The sequence below is a fragment of the Nerophis ophidion genome, linkage group LG01, assembly GCF_033978795.1.
Source record: "Nerophis ophidion isolate RoL-2023_Sa linkage group LG01, RoL_Noph_v1.0, whole genome shotgun sequence".
NCBI lineage: Eukaryota > Metazoa > Chordata > Actinopteri > Syngnathiformes > Syngnathidae > Nerophis > Nerophis ophidion.
The window spans coordinates 69,211,717-69,238,319 of NC_084611.1; the positions used below are offsets into that span (position 1 = coordinate 69,211,717).

The following is a 26,603-nucleotide window of genomic DNA, read 5'->3' on the forward strand; positions in this document are numbered from 1 at the left end:
CTCACCAAAGACTGAAGCAGAGTACTCCAAGTTACTCCCATCCAAAGACAATGACATTGGGCCATCGTAACAAGAGATTTTCTAATAATTGGGGGAGTAATGAATCAAATTTAAAAGTCAGTCTCTGCGGCGCAATTGGTCAGCGCGCTTGACTGTTAACTGAGAGGATAGTTGTTCAAGCCCACCCAGGGACGATGCTTTGCCACGAGCACAATTTGAGGGTTTTCTTGTACAGCCCGTGTCCTTCTCTAAATTGGCACAATAGTTTCGAGATAAAACGTGTGCCACGTTTGCAACCGTGCTTGTTTAAAATAGTGATAATCAATGGTCTCCCCTCAAATTGGCTATCCGTTGAGTATAGGGTTATAGGCATCAAGTTGAAATCCATGATGTTCCAGGCGCTGTAGCTGTCAGTCAAGATGCCTGTTTGTTAAACGGGAGATGTTTGGCTGAAATCCTGTCAGTGTCTTGGTGTTTTTTCTGTATCACTTTCTCAGTTTGTTCTCAAACCACATGAATGTGGGCCTAACTTCTATTCGTTTTGAATGAAATCCCAATGGATCCACAGAGTTTGATGTTGACTACAATTTCTTAATAAGAAATGCCATTTTAAATGTGGACAAAACCAGCACTCAGAAATAAACACGACTTCAGTTGGGTTCCAAATCACTTTGTTACTAGTAGTTTGTCTGGATACTAACCAAAGTAAGCCCTTTTAGGCTTAAGACAGCAGAGTGGCGCAGCGGGAGCGTACTGGCCCCATAACCCAGAGGTCGATGGATCGAAACCATCCTCTGCTAAGGTTTTGGTTTCAGGTGAATCTTTGACTGATTCATGTATTGAAACAAAGGCCAACACCCATTCAGCCCACAGCTGTCTTCTCTAACTCTTTGGGAATTACATTTATGATTCCTGCTAAGGTGAGAGTTTAAACATCTTATAAGTCAATCTCAACAGTACAGTTACAATCCATCCAACGCCCGGAGAATACAGTGACTTGAATGAATGACAGATTTCACTGGTTTGTGCATGACATTTCCACGGAACCCAGCCTTCATGATCTTGAAGCCTGAGGTCTGCCTATATGAGAACCCTCTAAATTTGGTGTTGTGTGTGCTCAGCTGAACATGAGCTGATCAGGTATGTTGCAAACTACTTCATGATAAAAACACAGGACCTTGCTATTATTTATTTCCCGGTTTATGTATAAAGGTAAGAAGTAAAGTCAAAAAAAGGCTTGTTTCCACTCTGTTTCGAACAGGGGACCTTTCGCGTGTTAGGCGAATGTGATAACCACTACACCATGGAAACTGCTGCAAGAACTCACCTTTGTCAATACTTACAAGTTGATATTCGGCCGATGGAAAACATGTGGCTCGCAAGTCTCATTGCTGTTAGTAGCTGCATTGCATTTCTTGCCTTTTGTGGATGTTGTTATATCCCTTGTGCACGTAGAATGTGTTCCACGTCGTAGCATTTCAAACGCTCTTCCTCTTAACCGAGTTCATGAACAAAAGTTGTTATGCAGGCATTGGTGGTTCAGTGGAAGAATTCTCGCTTGCCATGCGGGAGACCCGGGTCCGATTCCCGGCCAATGCATCTGTTACTTTTTTTAGATTTTAAATAATATTCATAAGGGACAAAAGCAATGTTTGTGACAACCGCAAGACACAGGCATTCCACTCAGAAGGCATATTGGACTCACCAAAGACTGAAGCAGAGTACTACAAGTTACTCCCATCCAAAGACAATGACATTGGGCCATCGTAACAAGAGATTTTCTAATAATTGGGGGAGTAATGAATCAAATTTAATAGTCACTTTCTGCGGCGCAATTGGTCAGCGCGCTCGGCTGTTAACTGAGAGGATATTTGTTCAAGCCCACCCAGGGACGATGCTTTGCCACGAGCACAATTTGAGGGTTTTCTTGTACAGCCCGTGTCCTTCTCTAAATTGGCACAATAGCTTCGAGATAAAACGTGTGCCACGTTTGCAACCGTGCTTGTTTAAAATAGTGATAATCAATGCTCTCCCCTCAAATTGGCTATCCGTTGAGTATAGGGTTATAGGCATCAAGTTGAAATCCATGATGTTCCAGGCGCTGTAGCTGTCAGTCAAGATGCCTGTTTGTTAAACGGGAGATGTTTGGCTGACATCCTGTCAGTGTCTCGGTGTTTTTTCTGTATCACTTTCTCAGTTTGTTCTCAAACCACATGAATGTGGGCCTAACTTCTATTTGTTTTGAATGAAATCCCAATGGATCCACATAGTTTGATGTTGACTACAATTTCTTAATAAGAAATGCCATTTTAAATGTGGACAAAACCAGCACTCAGAAATAAACACGACTTCAGTTGGGTTCCAAATCACTTTGTTACTAGTAGTTTGTCTGGATACTAATCAGAGTAAGCCCTGTTAGGCTTAAGACAGCAGAGTGGCGCAGCGGGAGCGTGCTGGGCCCATAACCCAGAGGTCGATGGATCGAAACCATCCTCTGCTAAGGATTAGGTTTCAGGTGAATCTTTGACTGATTCTTGTATTGAAACAAAGGCCTACACCCATTCAGCCCACAGCTGTCTTCTCTAACTCTTTGGGAATTACATTTATGATTCCTGCTAAGGTGAGAGTTTAAACATCTTATAAGTCAATCTCAATAGTACAGTTACAATCCAGCCAACGCCCGGAGAATACAGTGACTTGAATGAATGACAGATTTCACTGGTTTGTGCATGACATTTCCATGGAACCCAGCATTCATGATGTTGAAGCCTGAGGTCTGCCTATATGAGAACCCTCTAAATTTGGTGTTGTGTGTGCTCAGCTGAACATGAGCTGATCAGGTATGTTGCAAACTACTTCATGATAAAAACACAGGACCTTGCTATTATTTATTTCCCGGTTTATGTATAAAGGTAAGAAGTAAAGTCAAAAAGAGGCTTGTTTCCACCCTGTTTCGAACAGGGGACCTTTCGCGTGTGAGGCGAATGTGATAACCACTACACCATGGAAACTGCTGCAAGAACACACCTTTGTCAAGACTTACAAGTTGATATTCGGCCGATGGAAAACATGTGGCTCGCAAGTCTCATTGCTGTTATTAGCTACATTGCATTTCTTGCCTTTTGTGGATGTTGTTATATCCCTTGTGCACGTAGAATGTGCTCCACTTCGTAGCATTTCAAACGCTCTTCCTCTTAACTGAGTTCATGAACAAACGTTGTTATGCAGGCATTGGTGGTTCAGTGGAAGAATTCTCGCTTGCCATGCGTGAGACCCGGGTCCGATTCCCGGCCAATGCATCTGTTGCTTTTTTTAGATTTTAAATAATATTCATAAGGGACAAAAGCAATGTTTGTGACAACCGCAAGACACAGGCATTGCACTCAGAAGGCATATTGGACTCACCGGAGACTGAAGTGGAGTGCTCCAAGTTACTCCCATCCAAAGACAATGACATTGGGCCATCGTAACAAGAGATTTTCTAATAATTGGGGGAGTAATGAATCAAATTCAAAAGTCAGTCTCTGCGGCGCAATTGGTCAGCGCGCTCGGCTGTTAACTGAGAGGATAGTTGTTCAAGCGTTCCCAGGGACGATGCTTTGCCACGAGCACAATTTGAGGGTTTTCTTGTACAGCCCGTGTCCTTCTCTAAATTGGCACAATAGTTTCGAGATAAAACGTGTGCCACGTTTGCAACCGTGCTTGTTTAAAATACTGATAATCAATGCTCTCCCCTCAAATTGGCTATACGTTGAGCATAGGGTTATAGGCATCAAGTTGAAATCCATGATGTTCCAGGCGCTGTAGCTGTCAGTCAAAATGCCTGTTTGTTAAACGGGAGATGTTTGGCTGAAATCCTGTCAGTGTCTTGGTGTTTTTTCTGTAACACTTTCTCAGTTTTTTCCTAAACCACGTGAATGTGGGCCTAAATTCTATTCGTTTTGAATGAAATCCCAATGGATCCACAGAGTTTGATATTGACTACAATTTCTTAATAAGAAATGCCATTTTAAATGTGGACAAAACCAGCACTCAGAAATAAACACGACTTCAGTTGGGTTCCAAATCACTTTGTTACTAGTAGTTTGTCTGGATACTAACCAGGGTAAGCCTTGTTAGGTTTAAGACAGCAGAGTGGCGCAGCGGGAGCGTGCTGGGCCCATAACCCAGAGGTTGATGGATCGAAACCATCCTCTGCTAAGGTTTAGGTTTCAGGTGAATCTTTGACTGATTCTTGTATTGAAACAAAGGCCAACACCCATTCAGCCCACAGCTGTCTTCTCTAACTCTTTGGGAATTACATTTATGATTCCTGCTAAGGTGAGAGTTTAAACATCTTATAAGTCAATCTCAACAGTACAGTTACAATCCATCCAACGCCCGGAGAATACAGTGACTTGAATGAATGACAGATTTCACTGGTTTGTGCATGACATTCTCATGGAACCCAGCATTCATGATGTTGAAGCCTGAGGTCTGCCTATATGAGAACCCTCTAAATTTGGTGTTGTGTGTACTCAGCTGAACATGAGCTGATCAGGTATGTTGCAAACTACTTCATGATAAAAACACAGGACCTTGCTATTATTTATTTCCCGGTCTATGTATAAAGGTAAGAAGTGAAGTCAAAAAAGGGCTTGTTTCCACCCTGTTTCGAACAGGGGACCTTTCGCGTGTGAGGCGAATGTGATAACCACTACACCATGGAAACTGCTGCATGAACACACCTTTGTCAAGACTTACAAGTTGATATTCGGCCGATGGAAAACATGTGGCTCGCAAGTCTCATTGCTGTTATTAACAGCATTGCATTTCTTGCCTTTTGTGGATGTTGTTATATCCCTTGTGCACGTAGAATGTGTTCCACTTCGTAGCATTTCAAACGCTCTTCCTCTTAACCGAGTTCATGAACCAACATTGTTATGCAGGCATTGGTGGTTCAGTGGTAGAATTCTCGCTTCCCATGCGGGAGACCCGGGTCCGATTTTCGGCTAATTCATCTGTTGCTTTTTTTAGATTTTAAATAATATTCATAAGGGACAAAAGCGATTTTTGTGACAACCGCAAGACACAGGCATTCCACTCAGAAGGCATATTGGACTTACCGAAGACTGAAGTGGAGTACTCCAAGTTACTCCCATCCAAAGACAATGACATTGGGCCATCGTAAAAAGAGATTTTCTAATAATTGGGGGAGTAATGAATCAAGTTTAGAAGTCAGTCTCTGTTGCGCAATTGTTCAGCGCGCTCAGCTGTTAACTGAGAGGATGGGGGTTCAAGCCCACCCAGGGACGACACTTTGCCACGAGCATAGTTTGAGGGGTTTCTTGTACAACCCGTGTGCTTCTCTAAATTGGCACAATTGTTTTGAGATAAAACGTGTGCCGCGTTTGCAACCGTGCTTGTTTAAAATACTGATAATCAATGCTCTCCCCTCAAATTGGCGATACGTTGAGCATAGGGTTATAGGCATCAAGTTGAAACCCATGATGTTCCAGGCGCTGTAGCTGTCAGTCAAGATGCCTGTTTGTTAAACGGGAGATGTTTGGCTGAAATCCTGTCAGTGTCTTGGTGTTTTTTCTGTATCACTTTCTCAGTTTGTTCTCAAACCACATGAATGTGGGCCTAACTTCTATTCGTTTTGAATGAAATCCCAATGGATCCACAGAGTTTGATGTTGACTACAATTTCTTAATAAGAAATGCCATTTTAAATGTGGACAAAACCAGCACTCAGAAATAAACACGACTTCAGTTGGGTTCCAAATCACTTTGTTACTAGTAGTTTGTCTGGATACTAACCAGAGTAAGCCCGTTTGGGCTTAAGACAGCAGAGTGGCGCAGCGGGAGCGTGCTGGGCCCATAACCCAGAGGTCGATGGATCGAAACCATCCTCTGCTAAGGTTTAGGTTTCAGGTGAATATTTGAATGATTCATGTATTGAAACAAAGGCCAACACCCATTCAGCCCACAGCTGTCTTCTCTAACTATTTGGGAATTACATTTATGATTCCTGCTAAGGTGAGAGTTTAAACATCTTATAAGTCAATCTCAACAGTACAGTTACAATCCATCCAACGCCCGGAGAATACAGTGACTTGAATGAATGACATATTTCACTGGTTTGTGCATGACATTTCCACGGAACCCAGCCTTCATGATCTTGAAGCCTGAGGTCTGCCTATATGAGAACCCTCTAAATTTGGTGTTGTGTGTGCTCAGCTGAACATGAGCTGATCAGGTATGTTGCAAACTACTTCATGATAAAAACACAGGACCTTGCTATTATTTATTTCCCGGTTTATGTATAAAGGTATGAAGTAAAGTCAAAAAAAGGCTTGTTTCCACCCTGTTTCGAACAGGGGACCTTTCGCGTGTTAGGCGAATGTGATAACCACTACACCATGGAAACTGCTGCAAGAACTCACCTTTGTCAAGACTTACAAGTTGATATTCGGCCGATGGAAAACATGTGGCTCGCAAGTCTCATTGCTGTTATTAACAGCATTGCATTTCTTGCCTTTTGTGGATGTTGTTATATCCCTTGTGCACGTAGAATGTGTTCCACTTCGTAGCATTTCAAACGCTCTTCCTCTTAACCGAGTTCATGAACCAACATTGTTATGCAGGCATTGGTGGTTCAGTGGTAGAATTCTCGCTTCCCATGCGGGAGACCCGGGTCCGATTTTCGGCTAATTCATCTGTTGCTTTTTTTAGATTTTAAATAATATTCATAAGGGACAAAAGCGATTTTTGTGACAACCGCAAGACACAGGCATTCCACTCAGAAGGCATATTGGACTTACCGAAGACTGAAGTGGAGTACTCCAAGTTACTCCCATCCAAAGACAATGACATTGGGCCATCGTAAAAAGAGATTTTCTAATAATTGGGGGAGTAATGAATCAAGTTTAGAAGTCAGTCTCTGTTGCGCAATTGTTCAGCGCGCTCAGCTGTTAACTGAGAGGATGGGGGTTCAAGCCCACCCAGGGACGACACTTTGCCACGAGCATAGTTTGAGGGGTTTCTTGTACAACCCGTGTGCTTCTCTAAATTGGCACAATTGTTTTGAGATAAAACGTGTGCCGCGTTTGCAACCGTGCTTGTTTAAAATACTGATAATCAATGCTCTCCCCTCAAATTGGCGATACGTTGAGCATAGGGTTATAGGCATCAAGTTGAAACCCATGATGTTCCAGGCGCTGTAGCTGTCAGTCAAGATGCCTGTTTGTTAAACGGGAGATGTTTGGCTGAAATCCTGCCAGTGTCTTGGTGTTTTTTCTGTATCACTTTCTCAGTTTGTTCTCAAACCACATGAATGTGGGCCTAACTTCTATTCGTTTTGAATGAAATCCCAATGGATCCACAGAGTTTGATGTTGACTACAATTTCTTAATAAGAAATGCCATTTTAAATGTGGACAAAACCAGCACTCAGAAATAAACACGACTTCAGTTGGGTTCCAAATCACTTTGTTACTAGTAGTTTGTCTGGATACTAACCAGAGTAAGCCCGTTTGGGCTTAAGACAGCAGAGTGGCGCAGCGGGAGCGTGCTGGGCCCATAACCCAGAGGTCGATGGATCGAAACCATCCTCTGCTAAGGTTTAGGTTTCAGGTGAATATTTGAATGATTCATGTATTGAAACAAAGGCCAACACCCATTCAGCCCACAGCTGTCTTCTCTAACTATTTGGGAATTACATTTATGATTCCTGCTAAGGTGAGAGTTTAAACATCTTATAAGTCAATCTCAACAGTACAGTTACAATCCATCCAACGCCCGGAGAATACAGTGACTTGAATGAATGACATATTTCACTGGTTTGTGCATGACATTTCCACGGAACCCAGCCTTCATGATCTTGAAGCCTGAGGTCTGCCTATATGAGAACCCTCTAAATTTGGTGTTGTGTGTGCTCAGCTGAACATGAGCTGATCAGGTATGTTGCAAACTACTTCATGATAAAAACACAGGACCTTGCTATTATTTATTTCCCGGTTTATGTATAAAGGTATGAAGTAAAGTCAAAAAAAGGCTTGTTTCCACCCTGTTTCGAACAGGGGACCTTTCGCGTGTTAGGCGAATGTGATAACCACTACACCATGGAAACTGCTGCAAGAACTCACCTTTGTCAAGACTTACAAGTTGATATTCGGCCGATGGAAAACATGTGGCTCGCAAGTCTCATTGCTGTTATTAACAGCATTGCATTTCTTGCCTTTTGTGGATGTTGTTATATCCCTTGTGCACGTAGAATGTGTTCCACTTCGTAGCATTTCAAACGCTCTTCCTCTTAACCGAGTTCATGAACCAACATTGTTATGCAGGCATTGGTGGTTCAGTGGTAGAATTCTCGCTTCCCATGCGGGAGACCCGGGTCCGATTTTCGGCTAATTCATCTGTTGCTTTTTTTAGATTTTAAATAATATTCATAAGGGACAAAAGCGATTTTTGTGACAACCGCAAGACACAGGCATTCCACTCAGAAGGCATATTGGACTTACCGAGGACTGAAGTGGAGTACTCCAAGTTACTCCCATCCAAAGACAATGACATTGGGCCATCGTAAAAAGAGATTTTCTAATAATTGGGGGAGTAATGAATCAAGTTTAGAAGTCAGTCTCTGTTGCGCAATTGTTCAGCGCGCTCAGCTGTTAACTGAGAGGATGGGGGTTCAAGCCCACCCAGGGACGACACTTTGCCACGAGCATAGTTTGAGGGGTTTCTTGTACAACCCGTGTGCTTCTCTAAATTGGCACAATTGTTTTGAGATAAAACGTGTGCCGCGTTTGCAACCGTGCTTGTTTAAAATACTGATAATCAATGCTCTCCCCTCAAATTGGCGATACGTTGAGCATAGGGTTATAGGCATCAAGTTGAAACCCATGATGTTCCAGGCGCTGTAGCTGTCAGTCAAGATGCCTGTTTGTTAAACGGGAGATGTTTGGCTGAAATCCTGTCAGTGTCTTGGTGTTTTTTCTGTATCACTTTCTCAGTTTGTTCTCAAACCACATGAATGTGGGCCTAACTTCTATTCGTTTTGAATGAAATCCCAATGGATCCACAGAGTTTGATGTTGACTACAATTTCTTAATAAGAAATGCCATTTTAAATGTGTACAAAACCAGCACTCAGAAATAAACACGACTTCAGTTGGGTTCCAAATCACTTTGTTACTAGTAGTTTGTCTGGATACTAACCAGAGTAAGCCCGTTTGGGCTTAAGACAGCAGAGTGGCGCAGCGGGAGCGTGCTGGGCCCATAACCCAGAGGTCGATGGATCGAAACCATCCTCTGCTAAGGTTTAGGTTTCAGGTGAATATTTGAATGATTCATGTATTGAAACAAAGGCCAACACCCATTCAGCCCACAGCTGTCTTCTCTAACTATTTGGGAATTACATTTATGATTCCTGCTAAGGTGAGAGTTTAAACATCTTATAAGTCAATCTCAACAGTACAGTTACAATCCATCCAACGCCCGGAGAATACAGTGACTTGAATGAATGACATATTTCACTGGTTTGTGCATGACATTTCCACGGAACCCAGCCTTCATGATCTTGAAGCCTGAGGTCTGCCTATATGAGAACCCTCTAAATTTGGTGTTGTGTGTGCTCAGCTGAACATGAGCTGATCAGGTATGTTGCAAACTACTTCATGATAAAAACACAGGACCTTGCTATTATTTATTTCCCGGTTTATGTATAAAGGTATGAAGTAAAGTCAAAAAAACGCTTGTTTCCACCCTGTTTCGAACAGGGGACCTTTCGCGTGTTAGGCGAATGTGATAACCACTACACCATGGAAACTGCTGCAAGAACTCACCTTTGTCAAGACTTACAAGTTGATATTCGGCCGATGGAAAACATGTGGCTCGCAAGTCTCATTGCTGTTAGTAGCTGCATTGCATTTCTTGCCTTTTGTGGATGTTGTTATATCCCTTGTGCACGTAGAATGTGTTCCACGTCGTAGCATTTCAAACGCTCTTCCTCTTAACCGAGTTCATGAACAACAGTTGTTATACAGGCATTGGTGGTTCAGTGGAAGAATTCTCGCTTGCCATGCGGGAGACCCGGGTCCGATTCCCGGCCAATACATCTGTTACTTTTTTTAGATTTTAAATAATATTCATAAGGGACAAAAGCAATGTTTGTGACAACCGCAAGACACAGGCATTCCACTCAGAAGGCATATTGGACTCACCAAAGACTGAAGCAGAGTACTCCAAGTTACTCCCATCCAAAGACAATGACATTGGGCCATTGTAACAAGAGATTTTCTAATAATTGGGGGAGTAATGAATCAAATTTAAAAGTCAGTCTCTGCGGCGCAATTGGTCAGCGCGCTCGACTGTTAACTGAGAGGATAGTTGTTCAAGCCCACCCAGGGACGATGCTTTTCCACGAGCACAATTTGAGGGTTTTCTTGTACAGCCCGTGTCCTTCTCTAAATTGGCACAATAGTTTCGAGATAAAACGTGTGCCACGTTTGCAACCGTGCTTGTTTAAAATAGTGATAATCAATGCTCTCCCCTCAAATTGGCTATCCGTTGAGTATAGGGTTATAGGCATCAAGTTGAAATCCATGATGTTCCAGGCGCTGTAGCTGTCAGTCAAGATGCCTGTTTGTTAAACGGGAGATGTTTGGCTGAAATCCTGTCAGTGTCTTGGTGTTTTTTCTGTATCACTTTCTCAGTTTGTTCTCAAACCACATGAATGTGGGCCTAACCTCTATTCGTTTTGAATGAAATCCCAATGGATCCACAGAGTTTGATGTTGACTACAATTTCTTAATAAGAAATGCCATTTTAAATGTGGACAAAACCAGCACTCAGAAATAAACACGACTTCAGTTGGGTTCCAACTCACTTTGTTACTAGTAGTTTGTCTGGATACTAACCAAAGTAAGGCCTTTTAGGCTTAAGACAGCAGAGTGGCGCAGCGGGAGCGTGCTGGGCCCATAACCCAGAGGTCGATGGATCGAAACCATCCTCTGCTAAGGTTTTGGTTTCAGGTGAATCTTTGACTGATTCATGTATTGAAACAAAGGCCAACACCCATTCAGCCCACAGCTGTCTTCTCTAACTCTTTGGGAATTACATTTATGATTCCTGCTAAGGTGAGAGTTTAAACATCTTATAAGTCAATCTCAACAGTACAGTTACAATCCATCCAACGCCCGGAGAATACAGTGACTTGAATGAATGACAGATTTTACTGGTTTGTGCATGACATTTCCACGGAACCCAGCCTTCATGATCTTGAAGCCTGAGGTCTGCCTATATGAGAACCCTCTAAATTTGGTGTTGTGTGTGCTCAGCTGAACATGAGCTGATCAGGTATGTTGCAAACTACTTCATGATAAAAACACAGGACATCGCTATTATTTATTTCCCGGTTTATGTATAAAGGTAAGAAGTAAAGTCAAAAAAAGGCTTTTTTCCACTCTGTTTCGAACAGGGGACCTTTCGCGTGTTAGGCGAATGTGATAACCACTACACCATGGAAACTGCTGCAAGAACTCACCTTTGTCAATACTTACAAGTTGATATTCGGCCGATGGAAAACATGTGGCTCGCAAGTCTCATTGCTGTTAGTAGCTGCATTGCATTTCTTGCCTTTTGTGGATGTTGTTATATCCCTTGTGCACGTAGAATGTGTTCCACGTCGTAGCATTTCAAACGCTCTTCCTCTTAACCGAGTTCATGAACAAAAGTTGTTATGCAGGCATTGGTGGTTCAGTGGAAGAATTCTCGCTTGCCATGCGGGAGACCCGGGTCCGATTCCCGGCCAATGCATCTGTTACTTTTTTTAGATTTTAAATAATATTCATAAGGGACAAAAGCAATGTTTGTGACAACCGCAAGACACAGGCATTCCACTCAGAAGGCATATTGGACTCACCAAAGACTGAAGCAGAGTACTACAAGTTACTCCCATCCAAAGACAATGACATTGGGCCATCGTAACAAGAGATTTTCTAATAATTGGGGGAGTAATGAATCAAATTTAATGGTCACTTTGTGCGGCGCAATTGGTCAGCGCGCTCGGCTGTTAACTGAGAGGATAGTTGTTCAAGCCCACCCAGGGACGATGCTTTGCCACGAGCACAATTTGAGGGTTTTCTTGTACAGCCCGTGTCCTTCTCTAAATTGGCACAATAGCTTCGAGATAAAACGTGTGCCACGTTTGCAACCGTGCTTGTTTAAAATAGTGATAATCAATGCTCTCCCCTCAAATTGGCTATCCGTTGAGTATAGGGTTATAGGCATCAAGTTGAAATCCATGATGTTCCAGGCGCTGTAGCTGTCAGTCAAGATGCCTGTTTGTTAAACGGGAGATGTTTGGCTGAAATCCTGTCAGTGTCTCGGTGTTTTTTCTGTATCACTTTCTCAGTTTGTTCTCAAACCACATGAATGTGGGCCTAACTTCTATTCGTTTTGAATGAAATCCCAATGGATCCACATAGTTTGATGTTGACTACAATTTCTTAATAAGAAATGCCATTTTAAATGTGGACAAAACCAGCACTCAGAAATAAACACGACTTCAGTTGGGTTCCAAATCACTTTGTTACTAGTAGTTTGTCTGGATACTAATCAGAGTAAGCCCTGTTAGGCTTAAGACAGCAGAGTGGCGCAGCGGGAGCGTGCTGGGCCCATAACCCAGAGGTCGATGGATCGAAACCATCCTCTGCTAAGGATTAGGTTTCAGGTGAATCTTTGACTGATTCTTGTATTGAAACAAAGGCCTACACCCATTCAGCCCACAGCTGTCTTCTCTAACTCTTTGGGAATTACATTTATGATTCCTGCTAAGGTGAGAGTTTAAACATCTTATAAGTCAATCTCAATAGTACAGTAACAATCCAGCCAACGCCCGGAGAATACAGTGACTTGAATGAATGACAGATTTCACTGGTTTATGCATGACATTTCCATGGAACCCAGCATTCATGATGTTGAAGCCTGAGGTCTGCCTATATGAGAACCCTCTAAATTTGGTGTTGTGTGTGCTCAGCTGAACATGAGCTGATCAGGTATGTTGCAAACTACTTCATGATAAAAACACAGGACCTTGCTATTATTTATTTCCCGGTTTATGTATAAAGGTAAGAAGTAAAGTCAAAAAGAGGCTTGTTTCCACCCTGTTTCGAACAGGGGACCTTTCGCGTGTGAGGCGAATGTGATAACCACTACACCATGGAAACTGCTGCAAGAACACACCTTTGTCAAGACTTACAAGTTGATATTCGGCCGATGGAAAACAAGTGGCTCGCAAGTCTCATTGCTGTTATTAGCTACATTGCATTTCTTGCCTTTTGTGGATGTTGTTATATCCCTTGTGCACGTAGAATGTGCTCCACTTCGTAGCATTTCAAACGCTCTTCCTCTTAACTGAGTTCATGAACAAACGTTGTTATGCAGGCATTGGTGGTTCAGTGGAAGAATTCTCGCTTGCCATGCGTGAGACCCGGGTCCGATTCCCGGCCAATGCATCTGTTGCTTTTTTTAGATTTTAAATAATATTCATAAGGGACAAAAGCAATGTTTGTGACAACCGCAAGACACAGGCATTGCACTCAGAAGGCATATTGGACTCACCAAAGACTGAAGCAGAGTACTCCAAGTTACTCCCATCCAAAGACAATGACATTGGGCCATCGTAACAAGAGATTTTCTAATAATTGGGGGAGTAATGAATCAAATTCAAAAGTCAGTCTCTGCGGCGCAATTGGTCAGCGCGCTCGGCTGTTAACTGAGAGGATAGTTGTTCAAGCGTTCCCAGGGACGATGCTTTGCCACGAGCACAATTTGAGGGTTTTCTTGTACAGCCCGTGTCCTTCTCTAAATTGGCACAATAGTTTCGAGATAAAACGTGTGCCACGTTTGCAACCGTGCTTGTTTAAAATACTGATAATCAATGCTCTCCCCTCAAATTGGCTATACGTTGAGCATAGGGTTATAGGCATCAAGTTGAAATCCATGATGTTCCAGGCGCTGTAGCTGTCAGTCAAAATGCCTGTTTGTTAAACGGGAGATGTTTGGCTGAAATCCTGTCAGTGTCTTGGTGTTTTTTCTGTATCACTTTCTCAGTTTTTTCCTAAACCACGTGAATGTGGGCCTAAATTCTATTCGTTTTGAATGAAATCCCAATGGATCCACAGAGTTTGATATTGACTACAATTTCTTAATAAGAAATGCAATTTTAAATGTGGACAAAACCAGCACTCAGAAATAAACACGACTTCAGTTGGGTTCCAAATCACTATGTTACTAGTAGTTTGTCTGGATACTAACCAGGGTAAGCCTTGTTAGGTTTAAGACAGCAGAGTGGCGCAGCGGGAGCGTGCTGGGCCCATAACCCAGAGGTTGATGGATCGAAACCATCCTCTGCTAAGGTTTAGGTTTCAGGTGAATCTTTGACTGAATCTTGTATTGAAACAAAGGCCAACACCCATTCAGCCCACAGCTGTCTTCTCTAACTCTTTGGGAATTACATTTATGATTCCTGCTAAGGTGAGAGTTTAAACATCTTATAAGTCAATCTCAACAGTACAGTTACAATCCATCCAACGCCCGGAGAATACAGTGACTTGAATGAATGACAGATTTCACTGGTTTGTGCATGACATTCTCATGGAACCCAGCATTCATGATGTTGAAGCCTGAGGTCTGCCTATATGAGAACCCTCTAAATTTGGTGTTGTGTGTACTCAGCTGAACATGAGCTGATCAGGTATGTTGCAAACTACTTCATGATAAAAACACAGGACCTTGCTATTATTTATTTCCCGGTTTATGTATAAAGGTAAGAAGTAAAGTCAAAAAGAGGCTTGTTTCCACCCTGTTTCGAACAGGGGACCTTTCGCGTGTGAGGCGAATGTGATAACCACTACACCATGGAAACTGCTGCATGAACACACCTTTGTCAAGACTTACAAGTTGATATTCGGCCGATGGAAAACATGTGGCTCGCAAGTCTCATTGCTGTTATTAGCTGCATTGCATTTCTTGCCTTTTGTGGATGTTGTTATATCCCTTGTGCACGTAGAATGTGTTCAACGTCGTAGCATTTCAAACGCTCTTCCTCTTAACCGAGATCATGAACCAACATTGTTATGCAGGCATTGGTGGTTCAGTGGTAGAATTCTCGCTTCCCATGCGGGAGACCCGGGTCCGATTCCCGGCGAATGCATCTGTTGCTTTTTTTAGATTTTAAATAATATTCATAAGGGACAAAAGCAATGTTTGTGACAACCGCAAGACACAGGCATTGCACTCAGAAGGCATATTGGACTCACCAAAGACAGAAGCAGAGTACTCCAAGTTACTCCCATCCAAAGACAATGACATTGGGCCATCGTAACAAGAGATTTTCTAATAATTGGGGGAGTAATGAATCAAATTTAAAAGTCAGTCTCTGCGGCGCAATTGGTCAGCGCGCTCGACTGTTAACTGAGAGGATAGTTGTTCAAGCCCGCCCAGGGACGATGCTTTTCCACGAGCACAATTTGAGGGTTTTCTTGTACAGCCCGTGTCCTTCTCTAAATTGGCACAATAGTTTCGAGATAAAACGTGTGCCACGTTTGCAACCGTGCTTGTTTAAAATAGTGATAATCAATGCTCTCCCCTCAAATTGGCTATCCGTTGAGTATAGGGTTATAGGCATCAAGTTGAAATCCATGATGTTCCAGGCGCTGTAGCTGTCAGTCAAGATGCCTGTTTGTTAAACGGGAGATGTTTGGCTGAAATCCTGTCAGTGTCTTGGTGTTTTTTCTGTATCACTTTCTCAGTTTGTTCTCAAACCACATGAATGTGGGCCTAACTTCTATTCGTTTTGAATGAAATCCCAATGGATCCACAGAGTTTGATGTTGACTACAATTTCTTAATAAGAAATGCCATTTTAAATGTGGACAAAACCAGCACTCAGAAATAAACACGACTTCAGTTGGGTTCCAAATCACTTTGTTACTAGTAGTTTGTCTGGATACTAACCAAAGTAAGCCCTTTTAGGCTTAAGACAGCAGAGTGGCGCAGCGGGAGCGTGCTGGGCCCATAACCCAGAGGTCGATGGATCGAAACCATCCTCTGCTAAGGTTTTGGTTTCAGGTGAATCTTTGACTGATTCATGTATTGAAACAAAGGCCAACACCCATTCAGCCCACAGCTGTCTTCTCTAACTCTTTGGGAATTACATTTATGATTCCTGCTAAGGTGAGAGTTTAAACATCTTATAAGTCAATCTCAACAGTACAGTTACAATCCATCCAACGCCCGGAGAATACAGTGACTTGAATGAATGACATATTTCACTGGTTTGTGCATGACATTTCCACGGAACCCAGCCTTCATGATCTTGAAGCCTGAGGTCTGCCTATATGAGAACCCTCTAAATTTGGTGTTGTGTGTGCTCAGCTGAACATGAGCTGATCAGGTATGTTGCAAACTACTTCATGATAAAAACACAGGACCTTGCTATTATTTATTTCCCGGTTTATGTATAAAGGTAAGAAGTAAAGTCAAAAAAAGGCTTGTTTCCACTCTGTTTCGAACAGGGGACCTTTCGCGTGTTAGGCGAATGTGATAACCACTACACCATGGAAACTGCTGCAAGAACTCACCTTTGTCAAGACTTACAAGTTGATATTCGGCCGATGGAAAACATGTGGCTCGCAAGTCTCATTGCTGTTAGTAGCTGCATTGCATTTCTTGCCTTTTGTGGATGTTGTTATATCCCTTGTGCACGTAGAATGTGTTCCACGTCGTAGCATTTCAAACGCTCTTCCTCTTAACTGAGTTCATGAACAAACGTTGTTATGCAGGCATTGGTGGTTCAGTGGAAGAATTCTCGCTTGCCATGCGTGAGACCCGGGTCCGATTCCCGGCCAATGCATCTGTTGCTTTTTTTAGATTTTAAATAATATTCAGAAGGGACAAAAGCAATGTTTGTGACAACCGCAAGACACAGGCATTGCACTCAGAAGGCATATTGGACTCACCAAAGACTGAAGCAGAGTACTCCAAGTTACTCCCATCCAAAGACAATGACATTGGGCCATCGTAACAAGAGATTTTCTAATAATTGGGGGAGTAATGAATCAAATTCAAAAGTCAGTCTCTGCGGCGCAATTGGTCAGCGCGCTCGGCTGTTAACTGAGAGGATAGTTGTTCAAGCGTTCCCAGGGACGATGCTTTGCCACGAGCACAATTTGAGGGTTTTCTTGTACAGCCCGTGTCCTTCTCTAAATTGGCACAATAGTTTCGAGATAAAACGTGTGCCACGTTTGCAACCGTGCTTGTTTAAAATACTGATAGTCAATGCTCTCCCCTCAAATTGGCTATACGTTGAGCATAGGGCTATAGGCATCAAGTTGAAATCCATGATGTTCCAGGCGCTGTAGCTGTCAGTCAAAATGCCTGTTTGTTAAACGGGAGATGTTTGGCTGAAATCTTGTCAGTGTCTTGGTGTTTTTTCTGTATCACTTTCTCAGTTTTTTCCTAAACCACGTGAATGTGGGCCTAAATTCTATTCGTTTTGAATGAAATCCCAATGGATCCACAGAGTTTGATATTGACTACAATTTCTTAATAAGAAATGCCATTTTAAATGTGGACAAAACCAGCACTCAGAAATAAACACGACTTCAGTTGGGTTCCAAATCACTTTGTTACTAGTAGTTTGTCTGGATACTAACCAGGGTAAGCCTTGTTAGGTTTAAGACAGCAGAGTGGCGCAGCGGGAGCGTGCTGGGCCCATAACCCAGAGGTTGATGGATCGAAACCATCCTCTGCTAAGGTTTAGGTTTCAGGTGAATCTTTGACTGATTCTTGTATTGAAACAAAGGCCAACACCCATTCAGCCCACAGCTGTCTTCTCTAACTCTTTGGGAATTACATTTATGATTCCTGCTAAGGTGAGAGTTTAAACATCTTATAAGTCAATCTCAACAGTACAGTTACAATCCATCCAACGCCCGGAGAATACAGTGACTTGAATGAATGACAGATTTCACTGGTTTGTGCATGACATTCTCATGGAACCCAGCATTCATGATGTTGAAGCCTGAGGTCTGCCTATATGAGAACCCTCTAAATTTGGTGTTGTGTGTACTCAGCTGAACATGAGCTGATCAGGTATGTTGCAAACTACTTCATGATAAAAACACAGGACCTTGCTATTATTTATTTCCCGGTTTATGTATAAAGGTAAGAAGTAAAGTCAAAAAGAGGCTTGTTTCCACCCTGTTTCGAACAGGGGACCTTTCGCGTGTGAGGCGAATGTGATAACCACTACACCATGGAAACTGCTGCATGAACACACCTTTGTCAAGACTTACAAGTTGATAATCGGCCGATGGAAAACATGTGGCTCGCAAGTCTCATTGCTGTTATTAGCTGCATTGCATTTCTTGCCTTTTGTGGATGTTGTTATATCCCTTGTGCACGTAGAATGTGTTCCACTTCGTAGCATTTCAAACGCTCTTCCTCTTAACCGAGTTCATGAACCAACATTGTTATGCAGGCATTGGTGGTTCAGTGGTAGAATTCTCGCTTCCCATGCGGGAGACCCGGGTCCGATTCCCGGCGAATGCATCTGTTGCTTTTTTTAGATTTTAAATAATATTCATAAGGGACAAAAGCAATGTTTGTGACAACCGCAAGACACAGGCATTGCACTCAGAAGGCATATTGGACTCACCAAAGACTGAAGCAGAGTACTCCAAGTTACTCCCATCCAAAGACAATGACATTGGGCCATCGTAACAAGAGATTTTCTAATAATTGGGGGAGTAATGAATCAAATTTAAAAGTCAGTCCCTGCGGCGCAATTGGTCAGCGCGCTCGACTGTTAACTGAGAGGATAGTTGTTCAAGCCCACCCAGGGACGATGCTTTTCCACGAGCACAATTTGAGGGTTTTCTTGTACAGCCCGTGTCCTTCTCTAAATTGGCACAATAGTTTCGAGATAAAACGTGTGCCACGTTTGCAACCGTGCTTGTTTAAAATAGTGATAATCAATGCTCTCCCCTCAAATTGGCTATCCGTTGAGTATAGGGTTATAGGCATCAAGTTGAAATCCATGATGTTCCAGGCGCTGTAGCTGTCAGTCAAGATGCCTGTTTGTTAAACGGGAGATGTTTGGCTGAAATCCTGTCAGTGTCTTGGTGTTTTTTCTGTATCACTTTCTCAGTTTGTTCTCAAACCACATGAATGTGGGCCTAACTTCTATTCGTTTTGAATGAAATCCCAATGGATCCACAGAGTTTGATGTTGACTACAATTTCTTAATAAGAAATGCCATTTTAAATGTGGACAAAACCAGCACTCAGAAATAAACACGACTTCAGTTGGGTTCCAAATCACTTTGTTACTAGTAGTTTGTCTGGATACTAACCAAAGTAAGCCCTTTTAGGCTTAAGACAGCAGAGTGGCGCAGCGGGAGCGTGCTGGGCCCATAACCCAGAGGTCGATGGATCGAAACCATCCTCTGCTAAGGTTTTGGTTTCAGGTGAATCTTTGACTGATTCATGTATTGAAACAAAGGCCAACACCCATTCAGCCCACAGCTGTCTTCTCTAACTCTTTGGGAATTACATTTATGATTCCTGCTAAGGTGAGAGTTTAAACATCTTATAAGTCAATCTCAACAGTACAGTTACAATCCATCCAACGCCCGGAGAATACAGTGACTTGAATGAATGACAGATTTCACTGGTTTGTGCATGACATTTCCACGGAACCCAGCCTTCATGATCTTGAAGCCTGAGGTCTGCCTATATGAGAACCCTCTAAATTTGGTGTTGTGTGTGCTCAGCTGAACATGAGCTGATCAGGTATGTTGCAAACTACTTCATGATAAAAACACAGGACCTTGCTATTATTTATTTCCCGGTTTATGTATAAAGGTAAGAAGTAAAGTCAAAAAAAGGCTTGTTTCCACTCTGTTTCGAACAGGGGACCTTTCGCGTGTTAGGCGAATGTGATAACCACTACACAATGGAAACTGCTGCAAGAACTCACCTTTGTCAATACTTACAAGTTGATATTCGGCCGATGGAAAACATGTGGCTCGCAAGTCTCATTGCTGTTAGTAGCTGCATTGCATTTCTTGCCTTTTGTGGATGTTGTTATATCCCTTGTGCACGTAGAATGTGTTCCACGTCGTAGCATTTCAAACGCTCTTCCTCTTAACCGAGTTCATGAACAAAAGTTGTTATGCAGGCATTGGTGGTTCAGTGGAAGAATTCTCGCTTGCCATGCGGGAGACCCGGGTCCGATTCCCGGCCAATGCATCTGTTGCTTTTTTTAGATTTTAAATAATATTCATAAGGGACAAAAGCAATGTTTGTGACAACCGCAAGACACAGGCATTGCACTCAGAAGGCATATTGGACTCACCAAAGACTGAAGCAGAGTACTCCAAGTTACTCCCATCCAAAGACAATGACATTGGGCCATCGTAACAAGAGATTTTCTAATAATTGGGGGAGTAATGAATCAAATTCAAAAGTCAGTCTCTGCGGCGCAATTGGTCAGCGCGCTCGGCTGTTAACTGAGAGGATAGTTTTTCAAGCCCACCCAGGGACGATGCTTTGCCACGAGCACAATTTGAGGGTTTTCTTGTACAGCCCGTGTCCTTCTCTAAATTGGCACAATAGTTTCGAGATAAAACGTGTGCCACGTTTGCAACCGTGCTTGTTTAAAATACTGATAATCAATGCTCTCCCCTCAAATTGGCTATACGTTGAGCATAGGGTTATAGGCACCAAGTTGAAATCCATGATGTTCCAGGCGCTGTAGCTGTCAGTCAAAATGCCTGTTTGTTAAACGGGAGATGTTTGGCTGAAATCCTGTCAGTGTCTTGGTGTTTTTTCTGTATCACTTTCTCAGTTTTTTCCTAAACCACGTGAATGTGGGCCTAAATTCTATTCGTTTTGAATGAAATCCCAATGGATCCACAGAGTTTGATATTGACTACAATTTCTTAATAAGAAATGCCATTTTAAATGTGGACAAAACCAGCACTCAGAAATAAACACGACTTCAGTTGGGTTCCAAATCACTTTGTTACTAGTAGTTTGTCTGGATACTAACCAGGGTAAGCCTTGTTAGGTTTAAAACAGCAGAGTGGCGCAGCGGGAGCGTGCTGGGCCCATAACCCAGAGGTTGATGGATCGAAACCATCCTCTGCTAAGGTTTAGGTTTCAGGTGAATCTTTGACTGATTCTTGTATTGAAACAAAGGCCAACACCCATTCAGCCCACAGCTGTCTTCTCTAACTCTTTGGGAATTACATTTATGATTCCTGCTAAGGTGAGAGTTTAAACATCTTATAAGTCAATCTCAACAGTACAGTTACAATCCATCCAACGCCCGGAGAATACAGTGACTTGAATGAATGACAGATTTCACTGGTTTGTGCATGACATTCTCATGGAACCCAGCATTCATGATGTTGAAGCCTGAGGTCTGCCTATATGAGAACCCTCTAAATTTGGTGTTGTGTGTACTCAGCTGAACATGAGCTGATCAGGTATGTTGCAAACTACTTCATGATAAAAACACAGGACCTTGCTATTATTTATTTCCCGGTTTATGTATAAAGGTAAGAAGTAAAGTCAAAAAGAGGCTTGTTTCCACCCTGTTTCGAACAGGGGACCTTTCGCGTGTGAGGCGAATGTGATAACCACTACACCATGGAAACTGCTGCATGAACACACCTTTGTCAAGACTTACAAGTTGATATTCGGCCGATGGAAAACATGTGGCTCGCAAGTCTCATTGCTGTTATTAGCTGCATTGCATTTCTTGCCTTTTGTGGATGTTGTTATATCCCTTGTGCACGTAGAATGTGTTCAACGTCGTAGCATTTCAAACGCTCTTCCTCTTAACCGAGATCATGAACCAACATTGTTATGCAGGCATTGGTGGTTCAGTGGTAGAATTCTCGCTTCCCATGCGGGACACCCGGGTCCGATTCCCGGCAAATGCATCTGTTGCTTTTTTTAGATTTTAAATAATATTCATAAGGGACAAAAGCAATGTTTGTGACAACCGCAAGACACAGGCATTGCACTCAGAAGGCATATTGGACTCACCAAAGACTGAAGCAGAGTACTCCAAGTTACTCCCATCCAAAGACAATGACATTGGGCCATCGTAACAAGAGATTTTCTAATAATTGGGGGAGTAATGAATCAAATTTAAAAGTCAGTCTCTGCGGCGCAATTGGTCAGCGCGCTCGACTGTTAACTGAGAGGATAGTTGTTCAAGCCCACCCAGGGACGATGCTTTTCCACGAGCACAATTTGAGGGTTTTCTTGTACAGCCCGTGTCCTTCTCTAAATTGGCACAATAGTTTCGAGATAAAACGTGTGCCACGTTTGCAACCGTGCTTGTTTAAAATAGTGATAATCAATGCTCTCCCCTCAAATTGGCTATCCGTAGAGTATAGGGTTATAGGCATCAAGTTGAAATCCATGATGTTCCAGGCGCTGTAGCTGTCAGTCAAGATGCCTGTTTGTTAAACGGGAGATGTTTGGCTGAAATCCTGTCAGTGTCTTGGTGTTTTTTCTGTATCACTTTCTCAGTTTGTTCTCAAACCACATGAATGTGGGCCTAACTTCTATTCGTTTTGAATGAAATCCCAATGGATCCACAGAGTTTGATGTTGACTACAATTTCTTAATAAGAAATGCCATTTTAAATGTGGACAAAACCAGCACTCAGAAATAAACACGACTTCAGTTGGGTTCCAAATCACTTTGTTACTAGTAGTTTGTCTGGATACTAACCAAAGTAAGCCCTTTTAGGCTTAAGACAGCAGAGTGGCGCAGCGGGAGCGTGCTGAGCCCATAACCCAGAGGTCGATGGATCGAAACCATCCTCTGCTAAGGTTTTGGTTTCAGGTGAATCTTTGACTGATTCATGTATTGAAACAAAGGCCAACACCCATTCAGCCCACAGCTGTCTTCTCTAACTCTTTGGGAATTACATTTATGATTCCTGCTAAGGTGAGAGTTTAAACATCTTATAAGTCAATCTCAACAGTACAGTTACAATCCATCCAACGCCCGGAGAATACAGTGACTTGAATGAATGACAGATTTCACTGGTTTGTGCATGACATTTCCACGGAACCCAGCCTTCATGATCTTGAAGCCTGAGGTCTGCCTATATGAGAACCCTCTAAATTTGGTGTTGTGTGTGCTCAGCTGAACATGAGCTGATCAGGTATGTTGCAAACTACTTCATGATAAAAACACAGGACCTTGCTATTATTTATTTCCCGGTTTATGTATAAAGGTAAGAAGTAAAGTCAAAAAAAGGCTTGTTTCCACTCTGTTTCGAACAGGGGACCTTTCGCGTGTTAGGCGAATGTGATAACCACTACACCATGGAAACTGCTGCAAGTATTCACCTTTGTCAATACTTACAAGTTGATATTCGGCCGATGGAAAACATGTGGCTCGCAAGTCTCATTGCTGTTAGTAGCTGCATTGCATTTCTTGCCTTTTGTGGATGTTGTTATATCCCTTGTGCACGTAGAATGTGTTCCACGTCGTAGCATTTCAAACGCTCTTCCTCTTAACCGAGTTCATGAACAAAAGTTGTTATGCAGGCATTGGTGGTTCAGTGGAAGAATTCTCGCTTGCCATGCGGGAGACCCGGGTCCGATTCCCGGCCAATGCATCTGTTACTTTTTTTAGATTTTAAATAATATTCATAAGGGACAAAAGCAATGTTTGTGACAACCGCAAGACACAGGCATTGCACTCAGAAGGCATATTGGACTCACCAAAGACTGAAGCAGAGTACTCCAAGTTACTCCCATCCAAAGACAATGACATTGGGCCATCGTAACAAGAGATTTTCTAATAATTGGGGGAGTAATGAATCAAATTTAAAAGTCAGTCCCTGCGGCGCAATTGGTCAGCGCGCTCGACTGTTAACTGAGAGGATAGTTGTTCAAGCCCACCCAGGGACGATGCTTTTCCACGAGCACAATTTGAGGGTTTTCTTGTACAGCCCGTGTCCTTCTCTAAATTGGCACAATAGTTTCGAGATAAAACGTGTGCCACGTTTGCAACCGTGCTTGTTTAAAATAGTGATAATCAATGCTCTCCCCTCAAATTGGCTATCCGTTGAGTATAGGGTTATAGGCATCAAGTTGAAATCCATGATGTTCCAGGCGCTGTAGCTGTCAGTCAAGATGCCTGTTTGTTAAACGGGAGATGTTTGGCTGAAATCCTGTCAGTGTCTTGGTGTTTTTTCTGTATCACTTTCTCAGTTTGTTCTCAAACCACATGAATGTGGGCCTAACTTCTATTCGTTTTGAATGAAATCCCAATGGATCCACAGAGTTTGATGTTGACTACAATTTCTTAATAAGAAATGCCATTTTAAATGTGGACAAAACCAGCACTCAGAAATAAACACGACTTCAGTTGGGTTCCAAATCACTTTGTTACTAGTAGTTTGTCTGGATACTAACCAAAGTAAGCCCTTTTAGGCTTAAGACAGCAGAGTGGCGCAGCGGGAGCGTGCTGGGCCCATAACCCAGAGGTCGATGGATCGAAACCATCCTCTGCTAAGGTTTTGGTTTCAGGTGAATCTTTGACTGATTCATGTATTGAAACAAAGGCCAACACCCATTCAGCCCACAGCTGTCTTCTCTAACTCTTTGGGAATTACATTTATGATTCCTGCTAAGGTGAGAGTTTAAACATCTTATAAGTCAATCTCAACAGTACAGTTACAATCCATCCAACGCCCGGAGAATACAGTGACTTGAATGAATGACAGATTTCACTGGTTTGTGCATGACATTTCCACGGAACCCAGCCTTCATGATCTTGAAGCCTGAGGTCTGCCTATATGAGAACCCTCTAAATTTGGTGTTGTGTGTGCTCAGCTGAACATGAGCTGATCAGGTATGTTGCAAACTACTTCATGATAAAAACACAGGACCTTGCTATTATTTATTTCCCGGTTTATGTATAAAGGTAAGAAGTAAAGTCAAAAAAAGGCTTGTTTCCACTCTGTTTCGAACAGGGGACCTTTCGCGTGTTAGGCGAATGTGATAACCACTACACAATGGAAACTGCTGCAAGAACTCACCTTTGTCAATACTTACAAGTTGATATTCGGCCGATGGAAAACATGTGGCTCGCAAGTCTCATTGCTGTTAGTAGCTGCATTGCATTTCTTGCCTTTTGTGGATGTTGTTATATCCCTTGTGCACGTAGAATGTGTTCCACGTCGTAGCATTTCAAACGCTCTTCCTCTTAACCGAGTTCATGAACAAAAGTTGTTATGCAGGCATTGGTGGTTCAGTGGAAGAATTCTCGCTTGCCATGCGGGAGACCCGGGTCCGATTCCCGGCCAATGCATCTGTTGCTTTTTTTAGATTTTAAATAATATTCATAAGGGACAAAAGCAATGTTTGTGACAACCGCAAGACACAGGCATTGCACTCAGAAGGCATATTGGACTCACCAAAGACTGAAGCAGAGTACTCCAAGTTACTCCCATCCAAAGACAATGACATTGGGCCATCGTAACAAGAGATTTTCTAATAATTGGGGGAGTAATGAATCAAATTCAAAAGTCAGTCTCTGCGGCGCAATTGGTCAGCGCGCTCGGCTGTTAACTAAGAGGATAGTTGTTCAAGCCCACCCAGCGACGATGCTTTGCCACGAGCACAATTTGAGGGTTTTCTTGTACAGCCCGTGTCCTTCTCTAAATTGGCACAATAGTTTCGAGATAAAATGTGTGCCACGTTTGCAACCGTGCTTGTTTAAAATACTGATAATCAATGCTCTCCCCTCAAATTGGCTATACGTTGAGCATAGGGTTATAGGCATCAAGTTGAAATCCATGATGTTCCAGGCGCTGTAGCTGTCAGTCAAGATGCCTGTTTGTTAAACGGGAGATGTTTGGCTGAAATCCTGTCAGTGTCTTGGTGTTTTTTCTGTATCACTTTCTCAGTTTTTTCCTAAACCACGTGAATGTGGGCCTAAATTCTATTCGTTTTGAATGAAATCCCAATGGATCCACAGAGTTTGATATTGACTACAATTTCTTAATAAGAAATGCCATTTTAAATGTGGACAAAACCAGCACTCAGAAATAAACACGACTTCAGTTGGGTTCCAAATCACTTTGTTACTAGTAGTTTGTCTGGATACTAACCAGGGTAAGCCTTGTTAGGTTTAAGACAGCAGAGTGGCGCAGCGGGAGCGTGCTGGGCCCATAACCCAGAGGTTGATGGATCGAAACCATCCTCTGCTAAGGTTTAGGTTTCAGGTGAATCTTTGACTGATTCTTGTATTGAAACAAAGGCCAACACCCATTCAGCCCACAGCTGTCTTCTCTAACTCTTTGGGAATTACATTTATGATTCCTGCTAAGGTGAGAGTTTAAACATCTTATAAGTCAATCTCAACAGTACAGTTACAATCCATCCAACGCCCGGAGAATACAGTGACTTGAATGAATGACAGATTTCACTGGTTTGTGCATGACATTCTCATGGAACCCAGCATTCATGATGTTGAAGCCTGAGGTCTGCCTATATGAGAACCCTCTAAATTT

The 26,603-nt window shown here is 42.6% G+C and overlaps 26 non-coding genes across 26 annotated transcripts; 11 read left to right on the forward strand and 15 right to left on the reverse strand.

Annotated features, from left to right (window-relative positions):
• Positions 1 to 1,238: 1,238 nt before the first annotated feature.
• trnav-aac (transfer RNA valine (anticodon AAC)) lies at positions 1,239 to 1,311 on the reverse strand. Its single transcript has one exon. It is a non-coding gene; the product is annotated as a tRNA-Val (tRNA).
• Positions 1,312 to 1,528: 217 nt separating this feature from the next.
• trnag-gcc (transfer RNA glycine (anticodon GCC)) lies at positions 1,529 to 1,599 on the forward strand. Its single transcript has one exon. It is a non-coding gene; the product is annotated as a tRNA-Gly (tRNA).
• Positions 1,600 to 2,938: 1,339 nt separating this feature from the next.
• On the reverse strand, positions 2,939 to 3,011 carry trnav-cac (transfer RNA valine (anticodon CAC)). Its single transcript has one exon. It is a non-coding gene; the product is annotated as a tRNA-Val (tRNA).
• Positions 3,012 to 3,228: 217 nt separating this feature from the next.
• trnag-gcc (transfer RNA glycine (anticodon GCC)) lies at positions 3,229 to 3,299 on the forward strand. Its single transcript has one exon. It is a non-coding gene; the product is annotated as a tRNA-Gly (tRNA).
• Positions 3,300 to 4,638: 1,339 nt separating this feature from the next.
• On the reverse strand, positions 4,639 to 4,711 carry trnav-cac (transfer RNA valine (anticodon CAC)). The gene has a single exon. It is a non-coding gene; the product is annotated as a tRNA-Val (tRNA).
• A 1,627-nt stretch (positions 4,712 to 6,338) lies between these two features.
• Positions 6,339 to 6,411, reverse strand: trnav-aac (transfer RNA valine (anticodon AAC)). Its single transcript has one exon. It is a non-coding gene; the product is annotated as a tRNA-Val (tRNA).
• Positions 6,412 to 8,038: 1,627 nt separating this feature from the next.
• On the reverse strand, positions 8,039 to 8,111 carry trnav-aac (transfer RNA valine (anticodon AAC)). Its single transcript has one exon. It is a non-coding gene; the product is annotated as a tRNA-Val (tRNA).
• A 1,627-nt stretch (positions 8,112 to 9,738) lies between these two features.
• trnav-aac (transfer RNA valine (anticodon AAC)) lies at positions 9,739 to 9,811 on the reverse strand. Its single transcript has one exon. It is a non-coding gene; the product is annotated as a tRNA-Val (tRNA).
• A 217-nt stretch (positions 9,812 to 10,028) lies between these two features.
• trnag-gcc (transfer RNA glycine (anticodon GCC)) lies at positions 10,029 to 10,099 on the forward strand. Its single transcript has one exon. It is a non-coding gene; the product is annotated as a tRNA-Gly (tRNA).
• Positions 10,100 to 11,438: 1,339 nt separating this feature from the next.
• trnav-aac (transfer RNA valine (anticodon AAC)) lies at positions 11,439 to 11,511 on the reverse strand. Its single transcript has one exon. It is a non-coding gene; the product is annotated as a tRNA-Val (tRNA).
• A 217-nt stretch (positions 11,512 to 11,728) lies between these two features.
• On the forward strand, positions 11,729 to 11,799 carry trnag-gcc (transfer RNA glycine (anticodon GCC)). Its single transcript has one exon. It is a non-coding gene; the product is annotated as a tRNA-Gly (tRNA).
• Positions 11,800 to 13,138: 1,339 nt separating this feature from the next.
• Positions 13,139 to 13,211, reverse strand: trnav-cac (transfer RNA valine (anticodon CAC)). The gene has a single exon. It is a non-coding gene; the product is annotated as a tRNA-Val (tRNA).
• A 217-nt stretch (positions 13,212 to 13,428) lies between these two features.
• On the forward strand, positions 13,429 to 13,499 carry trnag-gcc (transfer RNA glycine (anticodon GCC)). Its single transcript has one exon. It is a non-coding gene; the product is annotated as a tRNA-Gly (tRNA).
• A 1,339-nt stretch (positions 13,500 to 14,838) lies between these two features.
• Positions 14,839 to 14,911, reverse strand: trnav-cac (transfer RNA valine (anticodon CAC)). The gene has a single exon. It is a non-coding gene; the product is annotated as a tRNA-Val (tRNA).
• A 217-nt stretch (positions 14,912 to 15,128) lies between these two features.
• Positions 15,129 to 15,199, forward strand: trnag-ccc (transfer RNA glycine (anticodon CCC)). Its single transcript has one exon. It is a non-coding gene; the product is annotated as a tRNA-Gly (tRNA).
• A 1,339-nt stretch (positions 15,200 to 16,538) lies between these two features.
• On the reverse strand, positions 16,539 to 16,611 carry trnav-aac (transfer RNA valine (anticodon AAC)). The gene has a single exon. It is a non-coding gene; the product is annotated as a tRNA-Val (tRNA).
• Positions 16,612 to 16,828: 217 nt separating this feature from the next.
• Positions 16,829 to 16,899, forward strand: trnag-gcc (transfer RNA glycine (anticodon GCC)). The gene has a single exon. It is a non-coding gene; the product is annotated as a tRNA-Gly (tRNA).
• Positions 16,900 to 18,238: 1,339 nt separating this feature from the next.
• Positions 18,239 to 18,311, reverse strand: trnav-cac (transfer RNA valine (anticodon CAC)). The gene has a single exon. It is a non-coding gene; the product is annotated as a tRNA-Val (tRNA).
• Positions 18,312 to 18,528: 217 nt separating this feature from the next.
• Positions 18,529 to 18,599, forward strand: trnag-ccc (transfer RNA glycine (anticodon CCC)). The gene has a single exon. It is a non-coding gene; the product is annotated as a tRNA-Gly (tRNA).
• A 1,339-nt stretch (positions 18,600 to 19,938) lies between these two features.
• On the reverse strand, positions 19,939 to 20,011 carry trnav-aac (transfer RNA valine (anticodon AAC)). The gene has a single exon. It is a non-coding gene; the product is annotated as a tRNA-Val (tRNA).
• A 217-nt stretch (positions 20,012 to 20,228) lies between these two features.
• On the forward strand, positions 20,229 to 20,299 carry trnag-gcc (transfer RNA glycine (anticodon GCC)). The gene has a single exon. It is a non-coding gene; the product is annotated as a tRNA-Gly (tRNA).
• A 1,339-nt stretch (positions 20,300 to 21,638) lies between these two features.
• Positions 21,639 to 21,711, reverse strand: trnav-cac (transfer RNA valine (anticodon CAC)). The gene has a single exon. It is a non-coding gene; the product is annotated as a tRNA-Val (tRNA).
• A 1,627-nt stretch (positions 21,712 to 23,338) lies between these two features.
• Positions 23,339 to 23,411, reverse strand: trnav-aac (transfer RNA valine (anticodon AAC)). The gene has a single exon. It is a non-coding gene; the product is annotated as a tRNA-Val (tRNA).
• Positions 23,412 to 23,628: 217 nt separating this feature from the next.
• On the forward strand, positions 23,629 to 23,699 carry trnag-gcc (transfer RNA glycine (anticodon GCC)). The gene has a single exon. It is a non-coding gene; the product is annotated as a tRNA-Gly (tRNA).
• A 1,339-nt stretch (positions 23,700 to 25,038) lies between these two features.
• Positions 25,039 to 25,111, reverse strand: trnav-aac (transfer RNA valine (anticodon AAC)). The gene has a single exon. It is a non-coding gene; the product is annotated as a tRNA-Val (tRNA).
• A 217-nt stretch (positions 25,112 to 25,328) lies between these two features.
• On the forward strand, positions 25,329 to 25,399 carry trnag-gcc (transfer RNA glycine (anticodon GCC)). Its single transcript has one exon. It is a non-coding gene; the product is annotated as a tRNA-Gly (tRNA).
• The last annotated feature ends 1,204 nt before the right edge of the window (positions 25,400 to 26,603 follow it).